Source organism: Artibeus jamaicensis, unplaced genomic scaffold (assembly GCF_021234435.1).
Source record: "Artibeus jamaicensis isolate MK-2021 breed Jamaican fruit bat unplaced genomic scaffold, CSHL_Jam_final contig_700, whole genome shotgun sequence".
Taxonomy (NCBI): Eukaryota; Metazoa; Chordata; class Mammalia; order Chiroptera; family Phyllostomidae; genus Artibeus; species Artibeus jamaicensis.
Genome location: NW_026521930.1, coordinates 14,940,099 through 14,953,455, shown reverse-complemented (window position 1 = coordinate 14,953,455; position 13,357 = coordinate 14,940,099). Strand labels below are relative to the sequence as shown.

The 13,357-nt window shown below is 40.9% G+C and overlaps 1 protein-coding gene across 7 annotated transcripts in view; it reads right to left on the bottom strand.

Moving 5' to 3' along the window:
• Positions 1 to 13,357, bottom strand: part of RBFOX1 (RNA binding fox-1 homolog 1) — a 1,505,061-nt gene that overhangs the window by 57,947 nt on the left and 1,433,757 nt on the right. The window lies entirely within an intron of this gene.

The following is a 13,357-nucleotide window of genomic DNA, read 5'->3' as shown; positions in this document are numbered from 1 at the left end:
GAGCAAAAGCTGGACACCTGCCACCCTCCACAACCCACCCCCCCACACTTCCGGGAGCCAGGGGTATAAAGGCAGCAGCAGGGCTAGGGCCAAGGCCAAGGTCTGATTCCAAAGAGGATGGGCTAGTTAAGTAGGTGGGCCCAGTGTCCAAGAGAACGTGCTAAATGACAAACATTGACAAAGAATTCTTAAAAACAGACTTAAAGCTCACAAGCAATTAAAAGGTAGATTGCAAGATGTATGTGCAATGTGTTCTCAACATGTATTTGTCTTCTATCTATTCATCCATCATTCAGTCCATCTATCCAGCCATGGATCCATCCACATATATGCTCACACACATGTCTAGTGTGTAATATTTACATATAAACCTGTACATGTGTTAGTGAATATGTTTGCATGTTGCATGCAAACATAATATGCATGGGTATGTGTATGTGTGTATATGCAGGTATATGTGCATGTGTATGTGAATGTGTATATATATGTATATTTATATTTGTGCACATATATATACATATACACACATATTTCAATGTGTTCTATACTTATCTCTGGAGCTGAACTGCATAAGTGTTAGTTGTCTGTTCATAGCTTTTCCCCAACCCTTTTCAGTTGTTTCCTACATTTTCCTTTATGTACATATATTGTTAATTGAAATACAGTATACAGTACACCTCATGCTCCAAGAAACAAATAATTCCAACATCCCATCAGCCCCCTAACCATTTATTCAGCCTATTAAATACAGTAGCAGTAAGGACAGAGAAGTCTGGGAACTCAACTCTTAAGAAGAGTGTGGGCAGGGCTTTCTTCCCTAGGGGAAAATTCTCTGAGCAGGATAACTTAGTGAGGAGTCAAGAGGGAAATTAAGCATGATGCTTGAGACCCCTGATAATTAATTCTGTTGCCTCTGCCTGGGCTGTCCTTCCTCCCACCACATGCAAATGCTAACCCAGGAGGCCTCAGGAAACTGCTTCTGCTTTCCAGCTCCTTCCTCTTCTCTGAATCCCCCAAAGCTCTCACCATGCAGCCAGTGCTTGTCCCATCCCACTAAACAGCAGGCAGTGCCAACCCCAGTGCATGTGGATGGGGTGCTTTTCTGGAGAATACAGCTGGGAACTCACTGTCTCAGGAGATCTATATCGAAGGCTCAGAAAGTCCTACAGAGAGGGATACGCTTTAACCTAGCTAATCCAGTACTCCCCAACTCCATTTTACCAAGTACTTGTTTTTATTTAATCCTCACGTGAGGTCTGTTTATTGATTTTAGAGAGAGAGAAGGGTGAGAAGTGAGAGACACTGATGTGAGAAACATCAGTTGGTTGACTCCCTTCTGTGCCCCAACGTGGGATCAAACCCACAACCTACATGTATGCTCTGACCAGGGACTGAATCTGCAAACTTTCGGTGTGTAGGACAATGCTCCACCCAACTGCCAACCAGCTCAGCCACCTGGTAAGGGCTCCCAGGTCTGGAATATCTCTCACAGGTATTGGTTTTGAGAGAAGGTAAGTCAGTCATTTGTTATTTTTATCTCTATTAGTGTGCAAGCTCCTTCAGGCCTCCCTCCATGTCCCATTCATCTCTGCATCTCCTCCTGCCTCCCCAAGTCAATAGGAACCCCCCTGATTTTATTCACAGTAGGTTCTAAATTTTGGGTATCTGCATGAATGCATGGATGACTTCACAACATGACCACAACTAAAGTTGTGGGCTGTGGTCAGGCCAAATGATGGGCAGACCATCCAGTACACCTTCTCTGCTGGTCCCATTTTTTTTCCTCTCATCTCATTGACCTAACAGGAGATTTGAGGGTTTCCAGAGAGAGGAAGCCTGAGATGAGCCAGGGTGAGAAGGGTTTCATCCCCCTTCAGAACCTTCTCTTCCTGCTCCATCTCTCCTGGGGTTTCACACAGTGCTTGTTATGATGTACAAAGTGGGGAAGGACACAGAATTTCTTTTGGCATGACATAAACACTAGGAGAGGCCTTGCTGGGAAGGAAGCTCTTTAACTTTGTTAACTCAACACATTCACACTTCACTCCTTCCAGAACTGTGTTTGATGAAACACCTAAGGAGGGGGCATTGTATTTCCTGCTGTGCTAATGTGGTCTCCACCCTATATCTAAACTGCCAAGAGGGACTTTCCCCTTCCTACATCACATTCAGGAGCAGAAGCCCTCTACCCAGTCTCGTTCCATTACCCCAGGGTCTTTGACAGTATGTATGTTTGTAGCTATATGGTGGGTGGCATGGGGGCAGGGAGAGAAAGGGACTTCCCACAAAGTCGCTCCTAATTCTACACTACCTCATGGAACTGCACAGATTGGAATATAACCCTTTAACCTGAAGGGAACATGGACTGACTGTCATTCGGAATTCTCTCTGTTCCCAAATGGCGAACAGCCAGCCTGCTTCATGAATTCTATCATTTCTTTCTTTCATGATGAGGGTAAAATGCTAGGATTGGTGAATAAGCCAGAATGATTTCATCTTTCTATTTGTGTCTGAGAAGACCATACTGGTTATTTGTAACCTTCTTTTTTATTGTTAAAAACAAACCATGCAGCTGAACTTAACTCTTGGCTTGCCAGCCCCTAGCACCCACGTTTCCTGGTTTCAGTTTCAAATAATTGTGCTTGACACTGTGGAGAGGTGCCTGTCTTAACAGGGAAAGTGGGTAAACCCTAATATCACAAAAGCCCAGAAGTAATGAGATATGAGACGTTTGCTTCAGGACCAGGAGAAAATGAGTGAGCATGGCTTGATTTTAACTCCATTTTGCCACAGTTCAAATACCAAGTTTTTGTAGGAACACCCTGGATTTTGAAATAAAGAAAATGAAAAATTCACAATCTGGCAGAGCAGCTGGCAGCCTGTGTGAGAAAACACGGTAATTATGCTGACCCATTCATTATCTCTGGCTACCGTGCAGAGGGAGTGAGACAAGATCCCTCTCAGCGACAAGCAGGTTTTACACTGATTCTTGGAGGATTTAGATGTTGAGAGATAACATGAAACAGACGCTCAGCAGGAGGGAGAGGGGAGCACAAGCTGCTAAAAGTGCAGAGCCAGGGTTCTATTTGTACCCTGTTTGCTACAGAATATATAGGATAAGATACTTATGGGTCTTAATACAAGCCTCTTTGGGCTCCTTTACACAGCAGATTAGCGGTGTTCTTATTTTGTTAAAGGAACACAGGAAAGACTGCATATTAGCTCTTGGTGTAAATACTGCCTTCCTGGGAGGTCAGGTCCCCTCAGGTAAAATAAGGTGATTCAAAGTTCATGATTTGGAGCAGAGGCTTCATGAAGAAATTATGTGAGTCTCCCAGGAGGGTGGTTGGTTTAGCTGTCTCTTTCCTGTTGCCAGTCTAGGACTGGCCAAGGGGTCCCTTAGTCTCTAGTTAGTCATCATACTAATGAGCATTCCCTTCCTATGTTCCGTCCTCTCTTCCCTACTTTTTCATCCCCCCTCCTTTCCTTCTCCACTCCCTTCCTCCTTCTCTCCTGTTTTCATTTTTTTAATCTCCTCCTGGGCAAGGCAGCCACAAACCTCCCCTGGTGTACAGTAAGCCCTCACTTAACATCATCCATAGGTTCTTATCATCAATAGGCAACTTTCGGTGAAATGACATACAACAAAACCAATTTTAGCATAAGCTAATTGATATAAACAATATTTAAGTTCCTACTGCATCTCATCAACATTATAACAAAATGATGTTATTCAAGGACCTGCTGTATGAGCAATCAGGTAGTTTGGATTCCAGAATAAAAGAACTCACACTATTGCTAGAGTGAACATAAGCTCCATGAGGGCAATGATCTCCATCTGTTCCACTTACTGATTGCCAAGGTTGCTGCACAGAGCAGGTACCAGGTTTTTAACATTGTGCCTGGACACTTCTTGGTGGTTAACAAATGCTAATATCCTTTTTTTCTGGGGGGACTTGTCCTATCTGTTTAGCTTTCACTTTTCATAACTCTCTCCTATACAAAATGTCCTGCCCAGGTTTTGCAGGCAAACGGTATGCAAATGACACAATCATATCTCAGTCATGACCCTTATAAAAATATTTCCTGCACCTATACTTTTAGGTGTTGTGTTGGCCCAGAAATAGCCACCAGACTTGGAATATCTTTGATTCTGATAAAAAACAAAAACAGGTTATGCAGATGTATTGGGTTTGTACTGTTGCAAACCTTCAAGTAATTTAAATTCACTTTTATTGCTGCAGAGTGATAGGATTTGAAGTTCTGTTCTGTTTCCTCTTCTGGGGAAAAGCAGGACTCAAACATTTTTTCCCCAGACAGGAGATATCTATTAAAAGTTCCTTCCTTTATTTAGCCCCATACAAGGCTTTCTGGCAACCCAGCAAATCACAGTCTCTGAATGCAATAAATTTGTGCAACAGGGGACAGCAGAAAAATAACAATATTTATAATCCTTAACTTCTCTGATTTGTAGCTATGCCTTCTATGTGTCTCCCCACCTCCATTAGAGGATGTTCCCCAAATGGCTGATTTAGGACAGTCGGGCTCTCTTTTTTGTCACTGAGACAAATAGTCAACGTGAAGGTAAAAAAACCCACAACAGTTTGTCAAGTTTCCTTCAGACTTGTCATGGGATGGGATTACTTTTTATTCACGTGCCCACCAGGTATGCTGGCTTGTAGATGCTAGGACATGATTAAGTGCATATTTGAAGCACTTACTTGAATAAATGATTCACATACAGATTAAACAAAACCCAAATGGCTTTGTCCTTGGACCCTCCAAAAGAGACATCTTATTATGTTCTATATGGCATGACACTCATCTTTTGTTGAGTGAAAGTTATCATGTCATTTACCAATGCCCCAGTTCTGAAGTTTGGATCCAGTAAGTGGGCAATAAATGTTTAATCAGTCCAATGCAAAATGCCAAATGGATGCTCACAGTGTCCTCTCCATTTCTGGAATGGAGCAAATCACTGTTAATAAAAGTCATAAGCCTGTCACTCTTCCAATATTTGTTAATGTAAATTAAAGAACAAGGTTACAGAAAAAAGTTATCAAATTAGAGGTATTTCTGAACCCCAGTGCTGTAGTTTGATTTTTTCTAGTTGAACTTCAAGTTAATAAACATGTAAACAGACCATCAATGGGGAACAATGGGAAGTATTCAGGCTGTTTTGTGGAATACAGTATAAATCCCTAGTTCTTGACAGGAGAAAAGAGAGACAAGGGAGGGTAAAAAATCATAGGTTCATTATACTGGAAAGGTTCCCTCTGAAACCTTATCCAGCATGAATCAAAGTGAAAAATCTGGTATCACTGCAACAAAAATTGGATTTAGCTCATAAGCTAAAAATGAGTTTCTCTCAAAGAAAACAGGGCAAGAGCTTTTGGAGTAAATACCGATTGAGCATCTTGTTGATACATCAGCAATCTCAGCTCACCCACTCCCAGCCTTCAGCTAGATTTATACCCAGAGCCTATTTTGGGGGAGGTGAGTTGGAGTAACCATCTCTGTTCTTGGGAATAAGGAGTTCTTTCTATACCTTGGAACTCAATGAAACAGAAACTTTAGGGACATAACAAGAGACATGCCGTGATGTGCTAGAGAATTGAGACAAATCAACATTTTTAAATGGAAGGTATGTGGGTGTATAGACCAGCCAGATGAGCCATTTACCTAAGTGTCAATTGCTTCCTGTCTCCCCCTCAAAGACAAAGCCCCCACCTCCAACCTTCTATGAGCTCTGCTTTCAATGTATTTACAGTGACAAACGTGTGTTCACCCCCTCCATCTCTTTTACAAACATGGTACTTACCTTAGAAAATAAACACAAATGAGATCATCTCACCAGCCCAGGAATCCCAAGAGAAGAAACACAAAACCAGTAGAAAATACTTGAGGGTTATAAACTGCATATTAAAGTTTTAGAGCTCTGGGAGAGATGGCAGAGTAGCAGATGCAAAAGCCAACAGGGGGGCAGATTCTGCATCGAAGCCATAAAAATATACAACCGCTTTAATGGGCAATTATTCTTTGCATTTGTGTGCTGGTTTGAATTTGCATGAGGTTGCCAGCTGCCCTGGAAAAGGTGTGCCTTCAGAATGGAGCAGGGACTCGCTTTTTGTCCTGTTCTTCCTCTCCCTTTGCCTTATAATGCCACCTTTCCCCCACCTTTGGAATGTTTCAGGGCTGAGAGATCTTCATGCTAACTTCAAGCTGAATTGTTCTGTGGGTAGTTTATGGTAGGAAACATTCACTTGCATAATTCTGGGGGTACAGATTCATGTCCAACAGCAGGTTCATGGTTCTGCAGGATCCCCCTTGGGGGATCTCCTGTTTAATGTGCTGGACCATAAATTAAGAAGTGGCGTAATAGGTAACACACTGAGGCAAAATAAACAGCCAGCCATAGCTCGATTTCAGAGGCAGAGCACCGTGTGATAAACATCACAGTGAAAATGGATGAATTGGTTCAAATGACAAAAATGTGTGCTCTCAAACAAAGGTACATCAGATTGACTTATAACACAGAATTTATACACAGCTAGGTCACTATCTTTAAATGGCATTACATGGAAAACTGAATATGATGGGACATATTTAGTTCGAGGTCAAAGTAAAATGGAAAGGCTTTCAATTTTTAAAAAAGTCTGTAATTTCAAGGTTTGGGGGGAAAAGGAAGGGTTCCATCAATTCAGTCATTTACAAACAGACCAGAAGAGCCACTTAATTTGTTGGGATCTCTGGTTCTCACACTCATATGTATTCATCCCTAAAATGCACATTTGAGATCAACTCTTGTTTCATTTAAAAATGCATGTTGGTATTAAATACAACTGTTTAGAAGTGAATAAATCTACATTTTGGACAAACAGTTCCTTATAGGACACCCTCATTTGAAATGCATTGAATAGGAAAACAAAAATGTCTAATTAATGTACAAGTCTAATCACCATTCTCCACATGGAAGAGTAATTTTTCACTGTTCATTTGCTCGGTTTAATCTCAAAACTGACATAACGGAAATGCAATGTCCTATAAATCTCCACTCATTTGTTTCTTTAATATTCATATTCCATTGAACTGCAGCTGCTTGTTGCTTCAGTCTGTTACAACTTGCAAAAGTGTCGATAAAAATATTATGAAAGGCAAGATGTGTTTCTTTCTGGCTGCGCGTGCCATTTATTTGGGGAAAGACAATAAATGGCTCATGGATTGTTCCCCGGCCTGCTGCTTGGTGGGTGATTAGTGATTAATTACCTGGCAGCAAATTGACATGGCACGAGGAAATTGACACAGCCCTGATTAATTAACTTTTTATGGGCGGTAGTTACTCACAAAACATTGCGCACCATAATTGAATCTTTTTACATACCGTCATGGTACAAAAGTTTTAGTCAAATCCAAATTAGCCAGAAGTTTCTAGGCTGTTATAGGTCTGATTAGGATATGTGGAAGGGATTGGCAAGGATTTGAACTTGGAGAGAAATGCACATTTTTGAAGGGAAAAAAGATGGTGACACTGTACTGGCCTGACTACTGAAGCTGCCAGGGGTGTCCAACCTTTTGGCATCTCTGGGCCACGCTGGATGGAAGAAAAAGAGTTGTCTTGGGCCAGACATTAAATACGTTGCGACATGTAATCATGAAAAATTCTAATAATGTTTTAAGTAAATTTACAATTTTATGTTGGACTGCATTCACAGCCATCCTGGGCCACAAGTTGAACACCCCCTAAATCTTTCTTGTGTGAGGCTGAAGTGTCTCATTCCACCCCACCCCCACCTCAGCCTCTGGCTGCTGCTTTGCAGTTGCTTCAGCAAGTTGTCTGCCTTTTGTTCAGTCTATACTGGTTGAGTTAATTTCCTCATCCATTTTTGGTTCCAACATCACCTCCTCCTCTAAGTCTTTTCTCTTGATTGTACCTGACATTTTCTGACTGCCATCAGTCACTCTGACATCATGCGCTCCCACCCGCCTCCACTTATCAGTCTTTTATCACCTTATTTAATTGCAACTTCACTTTATATTTCTGTGTTGGGATGTCCTGAAAACTTCATTTTGGTCAATACTTTGTCTCCAGCACCTAGAGGGTTACCTGGCCCAAGGGAGTCCTTAAAATGTTTATGGATTACATTGTCACATAAATTAGAATGCCACAATAAGTAGTTCAATTATGAAGGAAAAGTGGGTGCTGGTCCATGAATCTGCAGGACTTGTTGAGATGCTGCTTCTGAAGGATGCATATTCCAAGAGAACCTGGTTTAGTGAGAACATTAATGATGAGAGACTATGGACCTTATTTGTCTAAAAGTTCAGGCAGTGGTAACTGGAATAATCCAAGCAAAGTCATGAATACAGTTGGCAAAAATTCTAGCTTCCTGTACTCTATTACCAATGGAGGAAATTCAACTCTATGATATAATAGCTACTATTTACTCACATTTGCTAACCTCCAGACCCAGCAGTTAACTTAACTAACTCTTCACAAAACCATGGAAACCAGGCATCATGACTATCTTTACTTTCTCAGGAGGAACAGAAGATATGGAGCAGCTCAGAAACTCAGCCAAGTGTCTGAGCTCAGGCATTTTAACACTAGAGAAACTATCATCTTATCTATTATCGACATGTCAAAGGCATCCCGTGTCAGCTTTGGGCAAGACTATCTCCATTTTCCTTCCCTCCTATTGCCTGTGAAGCTGCTACATCATTTCCCTATATCTATACTACCCCCGCCAAAATCCAGCCCCAATTCATCATGAACTGAGTTAGCTCACAGGGAAATCTGTTGATGTCTCCCTGAGACTTCAATATGCTCGTTGTTGGGAGCAGAGAGAAGTGGAGGAGGGGTCAGGTGCCATTTCTTACATTCTATATTTATGTTCTGAGATTTCAAGACACCTGGAAGGGCTTTGCTCCTTTAATACTAATTGGATAGAGGCCATGGGGATTGCTACTGATTTATGTTTCCAATAAGAGTCCAGGGCAAGCTGTTTCCCTTCTCTATTGGGGTTCATTTCCACATCTGGAGGTGAGCCAGGGGGTTGTATACAATCCAAAAATGTTGGGAAAATGGATTCTCCCAGCAACAGGGACCTGAGTTACACTAGTATGGTGTTCCACACACAAACCTGATTACTGTCAAAATAATGGGCTCCTTATGAATAAATTTAACCAGAATTTTCCTCCAAGATATGGGACATAATTGACTTAGTAGTGTTATCAATTATCACTATACTCACAACTTAGCTAGAAATAAATCTCTTCCTTAGAAAGAAATGAGTCATCTATAAAAATAAATAAAAGTGCAAAGAACACACATATATTTACTCTGAATATATAGTGATTCTGGTGTTACCAGAGCAACAATGTTTCCTAACTTAAAAACAAATTTAAAACGCTGCAACAAAACCCATGCCCAACACTCATACATGAAAATATTCTTTCATCGTGTAGGTCTTTGCAACTTTGGATGCAGACAGAAGCCTTGTTTTTTAACCTATTGCCATACTATTCTGCTTACCTCCCTAAGTTAACTATTGTCTCTTTTCTCCCAAGTTACAAATGGTCAGATTAATCCAACAGACACACACTATCTTAATGTGCACTGATAGGTTTTTACTGTACACAAGACATATTTGTAATCTGTTTATGCACAGGTATTGACAGTACCCCCCAGGGTAGGATTTTGGTAACATTTCATTCAGCAAAATGAGAATGAGTCTCAATTTTGAAGTGTTTAACTTGGCAAGACCACAGAAGGTATTTATGTGCTTTATGTTGTTTGAAGGAATGCTTAGGACAAATGGAGATGCTGAGGTCTATTTTAATTTGGATGAAGGGATTTGTCTTAGTCTATTTGTTTGACAAAACCTGTACTGGTGTCAATTTAGTTTTTTTTTCAGGCAGCATGGTAAAAAAGCAAATAATTTATATAAATAATTACTTTATTGAGTGCACATACACAGTAAAGCTTCAATTGTTAAATCATTCATGACCTAGCTAACAGCTGGCTGAAACAGCAAGCTCAGTGAATTGCCTCTCCAGGTAAGAAACAGGGCAAGTGAGATAAATTAGCTTCCTTATGTTGGGCTGGATTTCCCATGCTTCTCTGGGGTTGCTGCAGCTCCTGAACATGAGGCCCGCAGAGGGGGTTGGCGGTAGCTCACAGGATGGGGACACGATGCCAAGTCATCGTTCATTTTACTTCTAGCCATGGCTGTGGCTATAGCTGGTTGTTCTGTGTTGAGGCCATCTGATTTTTAGAGTCAGCTTCCAGACTCGAAAACCTGAGTCTTGATCCTTTGCGTGACTGCCTAAGCAGACCATCTGGACCAGGGGATCCCCTACCTGATGCCAGAATGTCGGCCCTTCCCAAACCCCCATGTAGAAGAGACTGAAGGAGAATCACGCAGAGATGATCCAGTCATCCAGCCACTGGACTAACATAAACCTGCCAAACCAGCTTCTTTACATGAACTTTCTAAAGACCTGCAGAATATGGCTTCTAAGAAAGAAAGGGAAAGATCAGCCATTTGTCTGTGGAGCTACAATGCCTCAAGCAGCCTGAAAGGCTTTTCACACAATAATCTTATTTAATGCTCACAGGTAAGTAGGTATTCACAGATATGTTCAAGGCAAAGAGACTAGGCCAAGGTCAAGAGCCAGTGTAACCATGACAATTTAGACCTAGCACTGTCTCAATGCAGCTCTTTTGACTAAATCATGTTGATGCTCGAAGAGAACTTTGTAACACCAATACCATGGACTACAAATGATTCTTGGATGAGTAATATTACACTATATATATGTACCATATCTTCTTTATCCAGCTGCACACTGATGGGCATTTAGGTTACTTCTATACCTTGGCTATACAATGGAATATTACTTGGTCACATAAAAATTAAATCTCATTATTTGCAACAACATGGATGAAACTACCACATATTACACTAAGTATAATAAGTCAAAGACTTCTACATATATGTGGACTTCACTTAAATTTGGAATTAAAAAAAAAACAAAATAAAACAGAAACAGACTGAAACATACAGAGAGCAAACTGATGTTACTAGATGGGAGGAGGGTAAAAGGGTGAAGGGATTAAGAAGTAAAAACTTCCAGTTATAAAAACAGTCATGAAGATGTAAAGTATAGCATGGCGAATATAGTCATAATATTGAAACAACTATGTATGGTGTCAGGTGATACTATAGTCGTTGGGACAAGGGGTCACTTTGTATGTTATATAGATGCGTAACTAGTATGCTGTGCACCTGAAACTAAAAAATATTGAGTGTCAACTGTAATTGAAAATAATAAAATTTAAATATTAAAAAATAAATAAAAATGATCTTTGGGAAATATTTCTTAGATCTCTGTAGCAATAACAAGGATGCAAATAATAAATATTCCTGGGCAGGTGTTCCCATAGAGGTGGTATTTGTATGTTTGTTTGTTTATTTTTACTTAAAAAGCAATTAGGTGCCAGGCGCCCACATTGCATGCCAACAAAATCCAAGGAGATAGATCTAAAATGCATGGTGTGCTATTTGGTCCTGAAAACCGCATTTTGTTAACACTCCCCATAAGCTCTTCAGTAGCAGTAAAATAGCTTTGGGCATGACAGTACTTTTACATAAATGAAAACATGATTTAAGAAAATGATGGTTTTGGAATTTTTAGTGAAGCAACTCTTTAAATTATCGTGTTTAAATGAACTATGCCAGGCTGTTTTCCCTCCAATGGGAGACAAGCTCAGCTTCCTTTTTATGTATCTTTGCAGAGGGCAGGGAGATTTACTTTTAAAGAGAAATAAGGTGAAGTGGGGAGGGGGGTCACCTCGGTAGTTGAACACATTTCTATGGGAGAAGCACCAAGAATCCTCACCCTAGCACTTGAATTATATGAGTGTCATTAGATGTTCTTACTCCCTTTCTAACATCCTCACTCCCAGCTCTGCAGACTTTGAGGGAGTGTGGCTCCATCTGCAAAGCGGGGGACCCCGAGGTATGCACACCTGCACCATTGTATCAAGCTGCCCCACTTTAGGTTCCAGGAATCAACAGGATCTTATCTTTGGCCCCTGCAAATTTCATGTTCAGAGCTCTGAACTCAGAATAGTTTTTATTTTTTCCTATTTTAAATCCACATTAGTTTGAGAAAGCATATGAAGTACAGATGAGTGCATAACATATGAACTCAAAATAAGCTTCTCAACCCTTGAAGGACTTCCCTCTTGCCTCTGCCAAGGGCCAGTGGAAGGTGGGCTTGGGGGAGGAGTTAAATGTGGGAACTACAGCAGGCAGTCTTCTGATCCTTCTTAAGAAAATGTGAGCATTAAAAAACAGTTTCTGTCAGTGTGATCGCAGGACTCCGGTTTCCAGGGAATTCCCCCAGAACAGCTGCCTCGCTGCCTTTCAGAAACATCTCATCTCAGCCTTGTTCTGGGGCTGTGCATGCGCTGGAGTCCCAGGGCAGTGTAGTTTATTGTTTTAATATCTGTCTGACACAAAGCAAACCATCCTCTGGTGACTCCTTATCTGTCACATGTATTTCTGTGAAAGAAATATCAAGACAAATAAGATGTTTGGGGGCACACCACAGGATGGTAGGTTTACAATTGGCAGCCTTTTTCAGAAGGGAGACCCCCATCTGAAAAAAGACGAAAACCACCATTCTGCATTGAGATTAATAATAACAAAGCACAGGAAAGCTAGACAGCAGCTGCCTGAAATGGGCTTCTTTGAGGATTCTTCCCTTTAAGCAACTAAGGGTGGAGGGTATTTTACTAGTGATTTTTTATTATTTTTCTAAAATTGTTTTTTAAAAAAGACAAAACACTAATAAAAGAGTGGTCTAGGATTATTATGATTCAACCAAAGTAACAGACATCAAATGAGGGAGCTAATCCAGTTGGGGTGGAAATGGTGGGGGTTGAAAATATAAATGAACCTGTTCTGAAAATTGGTGTTCAGGTGGAATCACCAGTATAAAAAGGAAGGAAGGAAGGAAGGAAGGAAGGAAGGAAGGAAGGAAGGAAGGAAGGAAGGAAGGAAGGAAGGAAGGAAGGAAGGAAGGAAGGAAGGAAGGAAGGAAGGGAGGAGAGAAAGAAAGAAAGGAGAAAGGGAGGGAGGGAAGAAAAGAAAATAAGGGAAAAGAAAAAGAAAAGAAGAGAAAAGAAAAGAAACCTCTTAAATGTACCCTCTTAATAAACAAGAGATGTAGAGATGTGGTGGGCCATGGGAAAGCAGGGTGGATGGTGCAAAGTAAAGAGATGGTGCTTTGGTAGTGGAGAAAGAATGGTCTGTGGAATTCCCCCATTAGTAGTGGTTGCTGAACAGCT